The sequence below is a fragment of the Rana temporaria genome, chromosome 11 (genome assembly GCF_905171775.1).
Source record: "Rana temporaria chromosome 11, aRanTem1.1, whole genome shotgun sequence".
NCBI classification, from domain to species: domain Eukaryota; kingdom Metazoa; phylum Chordata; class Amphibia; order Anura; family Ranidae; genus Rana; species Rana temporaria.
In genome coordinates this window covers 97,421,837-97,434,788 of record NC_053499.1, presented here as the reverse complement: position 1 = coordinate 97,434,788, position 12,952 = coordinate 97,421,837, and positions in this window count along the sequence as shown.

Genomic DNA, 12,952 nt, shown 5'->3' with positions numbered 1-12,952 from the left:
TCAGTCCTACAAGAATATCGTTGGAAAACACTTCTGCAATAACTGTGCTGTCTTTCAGAAGTGTGTTCAGGTACAGCTGGATCTCTCCTCCGTCCTTCTACTGACACCTGGTAGCCTCTGGTGGTGCTCAAATAGATGTAATCCAATGGAAGGTAATGAACTGTTTTCTGAATAAACTATTTCAGTGTAATGTAAACCAGACACTGTTGGATATATGAGAACCTTCTCAGACAATTTCTCAACTCTTTCTGTCCACAGTGACTAGAGAAGGCTCAGTACATCCAGCCACACCACAGGATTATCCTGAGGATGTGTGATAAATGATAATCCTGTGGTGTGGCCGGATGTACTGAGCCTTCTCTAGTCACTGTGGACAGAAAGAGTTGAGAAATTGCCTGAGAAGGTTCTCATATATCCAACAGTGTCTGGTTTACATTACACTGAAATAGTTTATTCAGAAAACAGTTCATTACCTTCCATTGGATTACATCCATTTGAGCACCACCAGAGGCTACCAGGTGTCAGTTGAAGGACGGAGGAGAGATCCAGCTGTACCTGAACACACTTCTGAAAGACAGCCAGCGATTCGTGCCTATTGATAACATCTATCTGGTTAGTGAGGTCCCTTAGGGGATCCCTACGTGTCAAATGTGTACAACAGCACAGTTATTGCAGAAGTGTTTTCCAACGATATTCTTGTAGGACTGATAGAAGAACCCTGCGTTTCTGTTCATGACAGTATCTCAGACATCCATCACTGTCTGAAGATTCCAGAGCAGTTTAATTGCACTGAGGACTTTGTGATTACTTTGTCTTCTGAGGTTTATTGAGTTTTATCTATGTGGAAGTCCATATTTATATTTCCCATTAGAGACCTTTCATTTTATTTATTATTTTTTAGCAGGATGTGGTAACACATTTATTGTTTAAGCACGGAGGGCTTAAAATAAGCGCTGTTAATGTTTATTTTAATCGGTGTATGAGACCATTGATATTATAGGCATACTTGAATCAGATATCTTTGTTAATATAATAGCTGCTGCACTGCTTCTTCCATTTGATGACTAGCGATTTTTGTGCAAGAGCAAAAAATCGCATAAGTCAATATCCATTAGGGCGCTGGGCCAGTATTAATTACCTGACTTCTGCCAGGCATTTCTACTGATTTCCTCTTTTGTTCACTAATGTAATGTATTGCCTGTTTGAAATTTAAAGATTGTAAGTGCATTTTCAATCTTTTGGTATTTTTTAATATTAAAAAAGTCAAACAGAATTATGCTATGTGCCATTATTCATCTTTTCCCTTATATGTGAGCTTTGGCTTGAGAGGATTGGATTCTAAGTATTTGAGATACCTATTGCTGTGATTATACAACGCTCATATTCAAGCGCTGTCTGGTAAGAGTTTTCCCCTGCCTATCTCACGAGTGGTGGTGTTGGTAACAGAAGGATAGGACTGGCTTTGATCTGCAAGAACTACGGGCCAGATTCACAAAGCAGATGCGCCGACTTAACTCGAGATGCGCGGCGTAATTGAAATTTGCGCCACGCGTATTTTTGCGCCTGATCCTCAAAACGAGATACGCCTGAAATTCTGTTTTTTCCGTCCTACCTAAAATAATTACACCGGCGCTTCTTCGCACGCAAAATACGCTAGACACGCCGCTGTTTTGATAGGCAAAGATGCAAATGAGGGAGATAAGGCGATCCACAAAATTAAGTGTGTGCGGCGTAGATTACACCCTGTGCGCTTCTGTTAGTTTCATGGTGTAAAATTATACTTTATAAAAGGTGCCCTAATTTTACACCAGCCGTGTAAAGGTCAGCTAAAGCAACACCATTAAGGAAGAGCTGAGCACACACACTTGCAAGACAACAATCTGTATGCCAACATGCCAGGGGCATCCATACTCATAACTATACTAGTGACTTCAGTAACCAAGGGTACCCCCTCTTCTGAGGGAACAGCAGTCAGGAGACGCCTCGCAGAATGCATCTTTGCACAGTAAACACACACATTAATCATGTCACAATGAGAATGCATGAATGCACACCACTGTGGTCCCTAGCACAGACAAATCACATGCACATCTAATTGGATTAGATCCAAGTACCCCCAATGGTACTTGGGAGCAGTAACGCCCCGCCACGGCTCCAATTATGTCACTGTGCATTCATACACCTTTCACATGGACCTGGGATCACTTCTCCCTGGTCCTGGGGATCCCTACTCCACCAAAACTGAGGGTGACACCCTTATTTAATCAGGAATGCCACCCCCACATTCACACATCATTCACACACATAAAACAAATCATAAGTACAGTAGAATAATAAAAAAAAAAAGTACCCCAACAAATTAACGGCGGCGGCGTAAGCTACGCCTGGGCTGCCCACGGGCACGGCCACGGCCAACCAGAGGAGCCTCCTGGGGGGGGTGGGTGAGCAGGGTAAGGAGGATCATCCTGGGGGGGTGGGTGAACAGGGGAAGGAGGATCATCCTGGGGGGGTGGGTGAGCAGGGGAAGGAGGAGCCTCCCCTGGTGACTGTCCTCTTGCTGGCCTGCCCTCCAAAGCCACTGCTATCCTGTTCAGACTGAGAGTGAGGGCAGCCGTATTGGCCTGGACAGCCCGGGTATTGTCCTGGACAGCCTGGGTCAGGGCACTCACCTCCTGGGCCATGCCTGTTGTGGCGGTCTGCAGGTCACAAAGGCATGTGATGACCGCCAAGGAGTTTGTGGCCACATCAGTGATTGATTCCTTAATTGAACCCAGGCTGTCCTCCATCTGGCTCAGAGTCTTTTTGATCTGAGCCAGATTGCGGGTCTGCCGGGCATTGTCCCTCTGCAGATTGCCAGGCAGACGCTCAGCCACCCCCTTGGTCTCATGGGTTGCCATCCTGCCTGCCGCTGAGGCTTGTGGCCTGGGAGGAGGGGAGAGAGAGACCCTTGTGGGTTGAGGCCTGTTGGGGGAGGAGTGGGAGGGGCTACCCCTGATGGTGGCCTGACTGCTGCCAGCCTCAGGGGTAGCCTCAAGGGTCAACAAATCCGAGGCCAAAAGGACTTGCCTGGCAATCTCCATATCTTCATCCTCAGCCTCCCCCCCTTATCCTCCTCCCCCTCAACCTCCTCATGAGGGGAGGTGTGGCCACTCCCCTCCCCTGGGGACTCCTGCCCTTCTTTGGGACTCTTCTGCAGCCTGTTGTCCAGGGGATGGTGCAGCAGCCTGGCCTGATGGCCCAGCAACCTCCTGGCCTGATGGCCCAGCAATCTCCTGGCCATCTGTGGAGGACACAAAACATTCACAGGTTGGAGGATCCACACACTTGGCACATCTTCCCTTCCCCCACCCACACATGCTAATCACCAGATAGAAAAACCCAAAACTTACCTGTCCTCACAGGAGAATCAGATTGATAGCCAGGCAGGCCCACCACCTGCTGTGGGTGGAAACACCGGGCCACTGCCCATTCCTCCTCACTCAGCCTGACGGGGCAGGCTGGGCCTCCTCCAGTGCCCGTGGCATGGGCATTGATCTTGGCCATCTTGTCATGGACCAGGCTCCTAAGATCGTTTATCTTCTTTTGCATCCCACTGGGGGTCCTCGTCTCCCCCCCCCTGCCGCATTGATCTGATCCTTGATTTTTTGTATGAGCTCCCTCTTCCTGGCAGGGGTGGTGTTCCGGCTCTCAGGGCCATGCAAATAACGCCCATATCGGGTGATGCCCCGAGCAAGAATCTGCTTCTCTGTGGTCGAAAAATTAAGCTTCCTGCGCTTCGGTGCCATAACACCCACCACTCAGCAACCACAAAAAACAAACACAACAAACAAACACAAATACTCACACAACAAACAAACAAAAATATTCACACAACAAACAAAAATATTCACACAACAAACAAAAATACTCACACAACAAACAAACAAAAATACTCACACAACAAACAAAAATACTCACACAACAAACAAACAAAAATACTCACACAACAAACAAACAAAAATACTCACACAACAAAAATACTCACACAACAAACAAACAAAAATACTCACACAACAAACAAACAAAAATACTCACACAACAAAAATACTCACACAACAAACAAAAATACTCACACAACAAACAAACAAAAATACTCACACAACAAACAAACAAAAATACTCACACAACAAACAAAAATACTCACACAACAAACAAAAATACTCACACAACAAACAAAAATACTCACACAACAAACAAACAAAAATACTCACACAACAAACAAACAAAAATACTCACACAACAAACAAAAATACTCACACAACAAACAAACACGAAAATCAAACCACACAAGCAGACAGCTAATACAAATTCTAAAACAAACTCCGAAAAACCAACAGAAAATACACTCAGAAAAAAAACAATAAAAAAAAAAAAACAGAAAATACAATAAAAAAAACACACAACTACTACACTCTACTATTCCTCCAAATCTTTTAACTAACACAAAACTCACCAACACACACCAACAGACGACAGAGCAGAAGCAACTTGCTTTAGGAAGGGGAACACAGGGATGTACTTTTGCAAGGGAAGTGTGTTTGTCTGGGGCTCGTTATACACAGGGCGATTCTCAAACTAAGTATGCTTGGCCTTTTACCTATCTCACTGATTGCGCCGAGCCAAGTTCTGCACATGCCCAGTGAGGTGCAGATTCGTGCGCGCATGCACAGTACGGCCGGCCCTTCATTTGCATGGGGTCACGGCTCATTACAATGGAGCACGCCCACTTCCTTCCCACTTGCAATAACCCCGCCTTACGCCTCGGGATTTAAGTTACGCTTGCGCAATTTGGGGCGCAAATGCGCTGTGGATACGGCACTTACGACACAAAATTAAGGCGCCGTAAATTAAATGACATACGTTTTGAGTAACTTAATTTGCACCGCTGTTTGTGAATCTGGCCCTACTTTCTTTGCTTTAATCACAGACTATCTTTGGGACTTTTCTTAATATTTTGGACTTTTTAATGTTACATATCATTTAATTATATTTTGGAGCGCTGCTTAATATATATTGTTTATAATATGTGTTGTGTTTTACATGTTTAAACCTGTCTAAGGATAGGATATAGTAGCAGCTCCAGCTGTCATCAGCAATTTGAAAGTAGAGGGAGGTGTATTGTAGACCTACCCATATTTTCTCCAGTTCTATCTGATTCCATAAGCGCCAAGTTTTTAGGAAGAGCCGCTCAAATTATTGTTTACATATTACAGTACATATTCATATACCATATGAGTCAAGAGGATTTCCAAACAAACTCAGAATCATAGAGTTACGGCATGTACACACTATCAGGCAAAAAATACCTATTTGTATACAACCACTAACATAACAAAAGGAAAAGAAAAACCAGATATAACAATTTTTACTCAGTTTTCATGTGTCTCCTGTTCTTTATCGTATTCCACCTTGGTACCTCCTGGCTAATCATTCTTCCATTCTCTAGATCTCCAAGAGGCATCTAGCCGGGGAAAATATATTAAGGAGTTCTAAGTTATCCTCCAGAAATGTTAATATTTCCCTTCAAAAGCTCTCCACCCGGGGAAAAAGTCGCCCTCCGCTGGCTGACAGCGGGGGCATGCAGATGAGTCCCTTCTACCCATTTTATGTAATCTTTTGGGAGTATAAAATAATCTATGCAGGTAATTAAACTGCGTTAATTTGTCCCTGGCTGAAATCATCGAGGGTCCTCAGACCAGGACTCCCCTTCCTCCCATTCTGGGGGAGGAAGACGTCAACAGCATAAAGCAGGGCTCGACAAATCCCGGTCGCCAGGTAGCCATGAAAGGTGGGCAAAAAACAAACACTTTTTTTTTGTGAAGTCCCCAGCTCTTCCTTGTGTGAGCTGGCGCCATCTGGTGGTGGCCGTTGGTATTACAAGATAAGCATTACAAGTTAAACAGCAATTCTAATGCCATTTTTCACTATTTTCACTGCCATCTTCTTCCCTCTAATTAGAACCCCCAAACATTATATATATTTTTTATCCTAACACCCTAAAGAATAAAATGGCGATCATTGCAATACTTTCTGTTACGCCGTATTTTCGCAGCGGTCTTACAAGCGCACTTTTTTGGGAAAAAAATACACTTTTTTTGATTAAAAAATAAGACAAACAGTAAAGTTATCCCCATTTTTTTTAATATTATGAAAGATAATGTTACGCCAAGTAAATTCATACCCAACATGTCACGCTTCAAAATTGCGTCCGCTCGTGGAATGCCGACAAACTTTTACCCTTTAAAATCTTCATAGGAGACGTTTAAAAAAATCTACAGGTTGCATGTTTTGAGGTACAGAGGAGTTCTAGGGCTAGAATTATTGCTCTCGCTCTACCAATCGCGGTGATACCTCACATGTGTGGTTTGAACACCGTTTACATATGCGGGTGCTGCTCACGTATGTGTTCGCTTCTGCGCGCAAGCTCATCGGGACAGGGTGCATTTTCTGGATCCTAACTTTTTTAGCTGGCTCCTAGATTCCAAACAAATTTGTCAAACCCTGGCATAATGTAGTATTTAGAAATCGATTGCGAATGATCCTTATCAATCAATAATTGTTCCATACCGGAGGGAGCGCCACCCCCCCCCCCCCCCCACCGTATTGAGCTGTTGCTGCATGACGCAGCTGAAGGTATCTGAAAAAGAACGTATTAGGAATCCCATACTCCGTCCTCAGATCTATGAAGGTTCTAAATACCCCATCCCTGAACAGCCCCATACGCTGCCCAGCACGACCCATCCGGTACCTTAACTATCTCCCTAAGTTGGGGATTGTGCCACAGAGGGGCATCGGGGGAGGCCGCAAGGCTAATGCCTCCCACCTTGGCATTACAGATATGAAATATTTTGTATGACAGCTTCAATATGCCCGCCCCCTATTCTGGGTATGGGCCATTCCTATACAGGACGTTAATTAGCCCCTCAAAAGAATGGGCAGCCTGAGTAGCCACAGATGCAATGTTCAAGTTCAGGAACCCCCAATTGTGTCAATTGGGCCGCCAGGTAGTAGCATTGCAGGTTCGGTAGGGCCAGTCCTCCCGCCTTTACTGGTAAATAAAGTGTGTCCAGAGACACTCTAGCGAGCTTAGGGCCCCATAGAAAGGAAGAAAGCATTTTATTAATACCTGAAAACCATTTCTTAGGGATGTAAATCAGGGCATGCCAAAATAGGTAAAGAAACCTGGCAAGTAAATCATTTTAAATATGTTAATTCGCCCAAGGAGGTCCAAGGGTAATTTAGCCCAGGTTTGCAAACTTTCCCTCAAACGTATCTTCATAGGGGTTAGGTTGTTACCCACATAAGCATTAATTGGCAGCTGGACATCAACCCTTTAGATAACAAAATTTAGATACTACCTTCAGCGGGATCTCCGGGGGCAACCGCGTGGATTATCGGGATTAAAGGGAAATACAATGGGGTAGATTCAGGTAGATGGGCGTAATTTTCTGCGGGCGTAGCGTATCTGAGATACGCCGTAACTTAGTGAGGCAAGTTCTGTATTCACCAAGAACCTGCGCCCTAAGTTACGGCGGCGTATCGTAAATCTGCCGGCTTAAGCGCGCCTAATTCAAATTGTGAAGAGCAAGTGAAACTTGACCCCACGTAAATGACGTTTTTGACTAACGGTGCATGCGCCGTCCGTGAATGTAACCCAGTGCGCATGCTCCAAATTAACCCGCAAAAAGCCAATGCTTTCGACGTGAACCTAAATTACGCAAATCCCTATTCGCGAACGACTTGCGCAAACAACGTAAAATTTTCAAAATTCGACGCGGGAACGACGTCCATACTTAACAAAGGATACGCCTCATATAGAAGGGGTAACTTTACGCCTGAAAAAGCCTAACGTAAACAATGTAAAAAAATGCGCCGGGCGGACATACATTTCTGAATCGGCGTATCTACCTAATTTGCATATTTCTCACGTAAATATACGGAAGCGCCACCTAGCGGCCAGCGTAAAATTGCAACTAAGATACGATGGCGTAAGAGACTTACGCCAGTCGGATCTTAGTCAAATCTATGCGTAACTGATTCTAAGAATCAGGCGCATAGATACGACGCCGCACACTCCGAGATACGACGGCGTATCTGGAGATACGCCGTCTTATCTCATACCTGAATCTACCCCAATAGATGTATTCCAATTTACCCTGAATCCTGAGAAATTTCCAAATTCTAAGATTATGTTCAGAGCAGTGTTCAACGATCCCTCCGCCTCAGCCAGATATAGGAGCATGTCATCAGCGTAGAGGGATGTCTTTTCCTCCAATTCATTAATATTACAGCCCCTGACATTCCCATCTGAATGTATTTATTTATCCTAGCCGCCAACACCCTAGTTAATATTTTAACATCTGAACATAACAATGATATTGGTCTATAGGATGATGAATCTATTTGATCCTTTCCTTCTTTTCTGGAGCACTCTTATAGTGGTTTCTAACATCGAGGCGGGCAACCTCCCCCTTCTATTGCCCAGTTCAACAACCTTAATAGTTCCGGGAGCAACACCTCGCCATACTGTTTATAGATCTCTGCTGGTCCAGGGGATTTCTGATTAGACATCCCCATCACTGCCTATTGCAGTTCCTCTAACGTTATTGGGGCTTCTATAGCACTTCTGTCCTCCTCTGTTAAGACTGGTGTTTCTATTCCCCTTAGGAACTCATCCATTTGTGACATCTTATGCCCTCTTTTTGATTTATATAGGTCCTGATAATATGACACAAATAATTCCAATATTACAGATGTTTGAGAGGATATCCCACCCCCCAGTGCCCTGACTGTGGGTATACTAGAAGGGGCCGAATTTGTTTTAGCTAGGAGGGCCAATGTATGGCCTACACTCTCCCCTTCCGCAAAAGCACTCTGTCTTTGAAGAGGCGCTTGTTCTCCACTTTCCATTTTATACTCCTGCTGTTTCCTTTGTTTAATCAGTGTTGGATCCTCCACATATCATTTTTCTGCCTCCCGCATCTCTTTCCCAATTTTCTCTTCCCATTCCCTGGAGTTTCTCTTAATCTTTGCCACCTGTTGAATCAATACTCCCCTAAGGAAGGCCTTCAGTGCATCCCTCCGCTGCTGTCCCTGAATTAAAATCCCCAAATTCTCTCAATTTTATACATATCTCCTCCGGTTTTCCCATAAGTTCCAACCAGAAGGGGCTTATTTTCCAATTACTTAAGGAACACTTTTTCCCTATATTCAGTGTCAGCACCAGTGGAGAGTGATCCAACACCCCTCTTGGATAATAAGCAATTTTACTAATTAACTGCAGAGTTACCCAGTTTTCCAGGGCCATGTCTGTTCTAGATAGTGTGGAGTATGAACTCAAGAAGTAGGAATACTGCCGCTCGTCTGGATATCTTGTTCTCCAAATATCACACTATCCTAGTGAAATAAGAATTTAATCCCCTATCAATCAGCAAGATTTCTGGCTCCCTGGTTTTTAAAACAGGTAACAAGCTAAGATTAGGAGCACTAATTAAAGACAACTGTCCACAGAAGGAATCAATCAGATATCTCCACCATGGCAAAGAGCTGTCCAAGGATGTTAGGGACAAGATTGTAGACCAACACAAGGTTGGAATGGGCTAACAGACCATCGCAAAGCAGCTTGGTCTGTCAAAATAATTGTCAATCTCCCTTGATCTGGGGCTCCATGCAAGATCTCACCTCAAGGAGTTTCAATGATCATAGTGAGGAATCAGCCCAGACTACACGTCTTGTCAATGATCTCAAGGCAGCTGGGAATGGTCCCATTCTCCCCAAATATCTAAATAAGTATCAAATATTTAAATAAAACAAGTATCTAAATAAGTATCATTCTTCTGAGGGCTCGGCCTGATGCTCTCCCCAGATACTGTCTCTTTTAAGGCGTTTATCCCCCCTGAGCCCTGGACTGTACTAATACTGTTGTTCTTGTTAATCCCCTGGTTTTCTTTCTAGGTGGCTCGGGCTCCAGGTTCCAGGCCAAGAGTCATCCGCAGATTGTTCACAAGTATTTTTGCCTCTATAACCTCAGAAAGCTTGTCCATACTCTGCAGCTTTACCAGTGTATCTGTACTTAACTGTAGTATGTGCCTACTAGATCGTTTTTGTTTCCTATCACATGTTCTTGACCAATCCTTCTTTTTTCTCTGCACCAATGTTTTTTGTGTCATGTATGCTGTGTCTTGGTTTTGTTCCATGATTGTTTTTCCGTGGATCTGGGGTCGGTGGGACTGCCTTACCCAGCAAATTCTCACCGTACCCCCCCCCCTCAGAGGGGTTTTTCTTTTTTTACAGTGTCACTATGGACGCTTTATGGTTTATGGCTGTATGCCATACTGTATGTTTTTTTTTTCTTTATTTGTAGTCTTTTGGAGCCACCTAGTGGCCTTTTTTGTTATTGCTAATTTTTTTTTTATTATTTACTTGGTTGTGCTGGTCTCCCTCCCCACCACTCCTTCTGCCGATTCTGCGCAACAGGTACTATCCACAATGGTTCCATAGTGCTAATCCCCAGGCCAAGTCTAAGGGTGTATCCATAGCTTTCCATACATTTTTTAAACCTGAGGTCCTAGACACCCTTGTTGATGCTAATGGGCGCTGCATTTTTCTCAAACTGAAACTTAACGACTTTCTTTTCACAGTGGCCAACATATACGTACCTAACGTGGGTCAGGCTCGGTTCCTCTCATCGGTTCTCACCAGACTATCCTCTTTCGGGGGTCCCTGCTACATCATTGGTGGAGATCTCAATGTCGTCATGTCCCCGTCTGCGGACACATCCTCGGGTAAGTCCTCTGTCCCACACTCTACACTGACACGCATCAAAGCTCTCCTACACTCCTCCCACCTGGTGGATGTTTGGCGTGTCCAACATCCCACAGAAAGGGATTACAGACATTATTCAGCGGCACACAATTCTTATAGCAGACTGGATCACTTCCTAATATCCCAGTCGCTGTTAGATACCCCCATCAAGGCGTCCTTAGGTCAACTGCTGTGGTCAGACCATGCCCCGGTTTACTTGACTCTTGCACGTCCCCCAAGGTTACGTAGAGGCACACACTGGAGGCTTAATGACAATTTACTGCGAGACCCCGTCTGTGTGGCTGATGTTTCTGCCGCCATTCGACACTTTACTTCGGATCACTCCTCGGACACCACCTCCCCTCTCATTCAATAGGAGGCCCTGAAGTGTGTGGTTAGGGGCGTACTTATTCAAAATGGCTCCCACCTCAAAAACATGTGATCGGGTGATATTCGCCATCTCCTCTCCACCATAGCGGAGCTTGAACCTCTACACAAGCGTAACCTAGACCCTGCCATTTTTGTTCGATTGTCAAATGCTCGTAGAGATCTCCCTCAGCTTCTCAACTCACATTCCTTAATAGCCCGGGATAGGGCTCGCAATTTCCATTACTCACTCGCCAATAAATGCGGTAAGCACCTGGCACGGGTCTTACACCCTAGACCGCCACGATGCTCCATTCCCTTTATTTCACACCCTGATCATACTAGATCATTCAACACGAACGGTATATCCTCCGCCTTCCGGGAGTACTATTCCCGACTCTATAACTTACGGTCCACTGACCCGACCACGCGTACCACACCTTCGGGTGACGATATGCGAGATTATGTTATTGAAACAGCATTACCCCCCATTGACGCATCGGATGTGGTTGAACTAGATAGACCCTTAAACACGTCCGAGTTTCTCTGCGCCATTAAAGGCTTGAAGGTGGGCAAATGTCCTGGCCAGGATGGGTACACCCCCCCGTTTCTACAAGACCTTTGCCCCGCTATTATCCCAATTGATGACTAAGGCATTTAATGCTATGGATGACTCCCTCACACCACCCAAGGCATTGTTACCTGCTAATATCTCCGTATTACCCAAACCGGGCAAGGACCCCTCCCAATGCAGCAGCTATCGGCCAATATCCCTGCTCAACGTTGATCTAAAGTTGTTTGCAAAGGTATTGGCCAATCGTTTGCCCCTCTACATCCAGGTGTGATCCACAACAAGCAGGTGGGATTTGTCCCAGGCCGTGAGGCGAGGGACAATACCACCAAAACGATTCATTTAATCTCCTTTATCCAACGTAAAGGGCTGAAGGCTTGTCTCCTCTCCTTCGATGCCGAAAAAGCGTTCGATCGGGTCAACTGGGGATTTCTTCAACTCTCGTTGGAACAGTTAGGCCTGGGAATGCCCTTTATCTCCAATGTGATGTCCCTTTACTCCCATCCTTCGGCCTCAGTCTTAGTTAATGGCTCTGCCTCTGCGCCTTTTAATATCTTCAATGGCACTCGGCAGGGCTGCCCCCTGTCCCCCCTCCTATTCGTCATTGTAGAACACTTAGCCTGCGCCATTAGACAAAACGTCTCCATAGGCGGTATCCAAACACCTTCCTCCCATTACAAGTTATCCCTTTATGCCGACGACCTCTTGGTATACATACAAGACCCCCATATCTCCCTGCCATCCCTCTTTGCGGAATTCCGTCGCTTTAGCTCATTTAGCAACTATAAACTTAACGGCCTGGATTCTTAAAGCACTTACGCTGACGTATCTACTGATACGCTGCGTAAGTGCACGGATGCGCCATCGTATCTATGCGCCTGATTCTGCAAGTAAGATATAATTTTGGCTTCATACGACCGACGTAAGTTTCCTACGCCGTCGTAATCTTGGGCGCATATTTACGCTGGCCGCAAGGGGCGCTTCCATTGATTTACGCATCGAATATGTATTGTAAATGAGCGAGATACGCAGATTCACGAACGTACGTACACCCGTCGCAGTAATCTACGCCGTTTACGTAAGGCGTACGTCCGGCGTAAAGTTAGGCCTCATAAAGCAGGTGTAAGTCATGTTAGGGTATGGACCAGGGAACAGCCGTCATAATTTACATTG